The following is a 3796-nucleotide window of genomic DNA, read 5'->3' on the forward strand; positions in this document are numbered from 1 at the left end:
TTGTGGCACAATTTCACCCTAAATGTCCATGTTTATTTCAAAAAGCTAAATATAAAAAGGTCAAGGTAACTTTATGTATACCCAAAAGTAGATCTGGTCAACAGTGATTGTTGAGTGGGTCAGCCTCCTTTTGACAGTAACGGACATGTCTGCTGGGAACTTAGAAACCTTAATTGATGATTTTTCACGGTACAAAGTCCAGCTATATACTCTGTTGCAGTGGCTCCAGCTGATACTGGTGAAACAACAGCACAGATTCCAGGAAACACTCTGGCCAATCAGAGCAAACTGGTCTTTGTCGGTAGGGAGGCTTAAAGAGACAGGTGCTCCTAGAGAGCATTTCATACAGAGGGTGAATACAGGTGCAGTAGCCGTGGGCAGTATGAACAAAATTAAGTGTTTTTAGGAACAGTAAAGCAGGTAAACAAGTTCTAGTACAAACACAAAAAATACAAGTTGTAACCTGAAAATGCTACATAATAGTTGCCCTTTAAAGAATAATTGAGGGACATTCCATAGAAGACACTGCATGTACCTGGAAATATGGCTTGCTGCTGTACAACAACAGCAAGGTGTTGTAAGGAGGCACAAAAGGATGGAGAAACCTGATTGGCACAGCGGTAATCAGAAACATAGGGCGATGGGAGATAAATGAATGGACAATGAGTCAGTGAGAAGGGAAATTATTTGGAAGGAGGAATACAATGAAGGGAGGAGAGATGGGATGGAGAAGAGTGGGCAGTGAGAGGATGGGGTACAGATAGAATGAAAAGAGAAAGGTAGAGGGAGGGACAGATGCAGAAAAAGAAGGGAGAGATGAGAGCTAAGGGGTAAGTGGTGCTGCTGTGAGAAGAAAATGCCATTGGCACACACACACACACTCACACACACACACACGGTAGAAATGCATGAAAAAGGAGCTGAAAAAGGGAACACCCACAAGCCCCAGGATTTGTGTTCAAGTGTGTTGTGTGTATGTGTGTGTGTGTGTGTGTGTGTGTGTGTGTGTGTGTGTGTGTGTGTGTGTGTGTGTGTGTGTGTGTGTGTGTGTTCAATTTGCTGCCAGAACATGCATTCAAGTTATTCCCCATAAATGAAAGTGATCCATTAGCTGTTGTGAGAGAGTTAGCAGAGCACAGAATCCCTAAGTATGGCCAGATGGACTAACTGGCTGGCAGGAAGTAACAGGCTGTACGCTTCTTTTTGATTGGCTCTAATTATGATCTACTGCCGTGCCCAGAGAATTGCTGACTGGGTGATGTGTGTTGTACGTGTATGCGGGCACACTCGTCTGTGTTGAATTCAGAGTTTTTGGAGGGAAAAAAGGACAGGCTAAGATGTTAAGCAGGTTACAAAAAGATTTTGGGGTTGACGTGAAGACTATATGAGAACACAACTATCTGAAGTAGTATTTTATCCAGTTCCAGATCACAGTACAGTAGTTCCTAGTTGTAAAGAACCTACTGTTTACAGGCGCACAATTGTCTAAAGCAAAACAATTCCAGGGACACAAATTAAGACAGAATGAGATGACATTCTTCCCGGTTCTGCCATGCTGTGTTCTAGTATTTTATTCAATCTACTCATGAACTACTGTGGGAAAATATTCTATTCCCCTGAACTTTGAAGGCAGTTCTTGATCTTAGAAACAGCAGTTGAAAGCAGCAATTTAGTAGCTGTCCTGGAGCTTCGGACCATGCCGTATCACATGGTGTTCATCAACAGATTGTTCATCTGTCATGGAGTTAGAATCTGAGAAAGCTCAGATTGGAGAGTCTGCTAGTTGTCTCAGTTTACCATGTAGAGATCTGAGGAGCAGTTCAAGGTGCTCTAAGCGATGTTGGGTGGTGTCACTTCTTATTGACGTTCAAAGTATTGTCAAACAAAATGGAGGCTAGCTCGCCCCTCCCTCCTCCTCATCCCGTCCCCTCCCCCTTCCTTCCGTGCTCTAACCCCCCCGACCCACACCCCCAAGTCCTTCTTGTCAGTTATTGGCTGGAACACTGTGTATGTTTCGTGGTGCAGGTTGGCACAGTTTGTTTTCATTGCTGTTTGTAGACCCTGGTCTGTCTACAGAGACTGCTTTTCTTTTTTTTTCTCTTTTACAGTGTGTTCAGGGGACAGGCTAGACACGGATAGTGAGGAGATGAAATGAAATCATTGCTTAGAGCACCTTTAATCATAGTCCTCATAAATCAAGTTTAAAATCCCAAAGCAAAGGAAGCAAAAGGAAAGGGACATCGGCAAAAACACATCCATCCGGTGGAATTTCCTGCGGCAACAGAGCAATCCCGGAAGTGGAACGTCAAGGATATAGACTACGCCCACCCTGGCTAAATCAAACAGCCAGAGGCACTTTTTTTTTAAGATTATTTTTTGGGGCTTTTCCCTTTATTACAGTTGATAGGCATGAAAGCGGGGGGTAGAGAGAGAGAGAGAGATTGGGGATAACACGAAGCAAAGGACAGCAGGTCGGAATCAAACGCTCTTACGGGGTGAACTAGAGGTCGCCCTGCCAGAGGCATTATTAAGTTGGGGTAAACATATGTTTTGGAGGCCGAATTACAAAAAATAAAATAAAAATCCAACAAGTCAAAACATAAAATCTCCTCTCTTTTTTTGTCCTCCTCCCTTTCTATTCACCTTATATCTTTTTCAGAAATCAGAAATACTTTATTCTCATATAAATTCTCAATTCTCATCTAATTTTTTGTTACCTCTTTTAGCCTCCATTCTCCTCATCCTGCATTAATTATGCTCATCTTATTTTTACTTCCTCTCCCTCATCCTCTTCCTCATCTTCCTCATCCCTTGTTCTGCTCTTCCTCCTCCCTTTCCTCCCTCCACTTCTCTTTCCTCTTCTTTCAGTGGGAGCTACTCTACATGCCAGGCCTTTCCCCTCGCCTTCTCTTTTCATCCAACCTCTAATCAGATCAATTCACTATTTCATTCACATGGATATAATAAGGTGATTATGCATGGGCCCCACGCTGCTCCTATCCATACTTGGATTCTCACACACAAATACACACAGACACTGCCCCTTTAGCGCTGATAGAAGTTGACGTCGCATTTCCCTTAAAAATTCTGGGGATGTCCTCCGTCAGAGAAAGCTGGCAACCTGGCGCTCCCCCGATTAATTTGTCTCTTCACTTCTAATCAGTGTCAGGATAGAGGACGCAGGGGTGGAGGAACGAGGCAGAGGAGGAGGAAGCCAGGAGAGAGGAAAGCAGGGAAGGAAGGCACTTCTAAACGTTTCATTAGTCCACCTGGACACCTCTTTTAATCAAATCCCAACAGCTCCACACACTGATGAATTTAACTTTATGGTTGATTTCTTTATGCTAATATTTAAAGGAGAATTCTGGTCGAAACCAACACGTAACTCTGTTGTTTGTAAATGTGGAGAGCCGTCAGTAGCGAGACAACAAAAACAATCGGTGCTGCCTACACCGTTTTATCCTCCTGCTAGAGTTAGCACCCAACAGGCTTAAACAGAACAATATTTAAACGTGTTGTTAGCCTCTAAACATGTTCAAAATATAATTAAAAGTGCCTACCCATGTGCTGTGATTCCTTCCGAGTGAACACAGTGAATGTTACTACAGTAGATGAGAAAGAAATGCATGAAAGTTGTGCTAATTCAGCTGTGTTTAGCAGAACTCTCATGCATTTATATCACATCTACAGCAGTCAGATTCACTGGGAAGGCACTTTAAATTACATTTTAAACATGTTTATAGGCTAAAAACACGTTTAAAACTTGCCCTCTTTAAGCCTGTTGGGTGCTAACTCT

The sequence above is a fragment of the Etheostoma spectabile genome, chromosome 9 (assembly GCF_008692095.1).
Source record: "Etheostoma spectabile isolate EspeVRDwgs_2016 chromosome 9, UIUC_Espe_1.0, whole genome shotgun sequence".
Taxonomy (NCBI): Eukaryota; Metazoa; Chordata; class Actinopteri; order Perciformes; family Percidae; genus Etheostoma; species Etheostoma spectabile.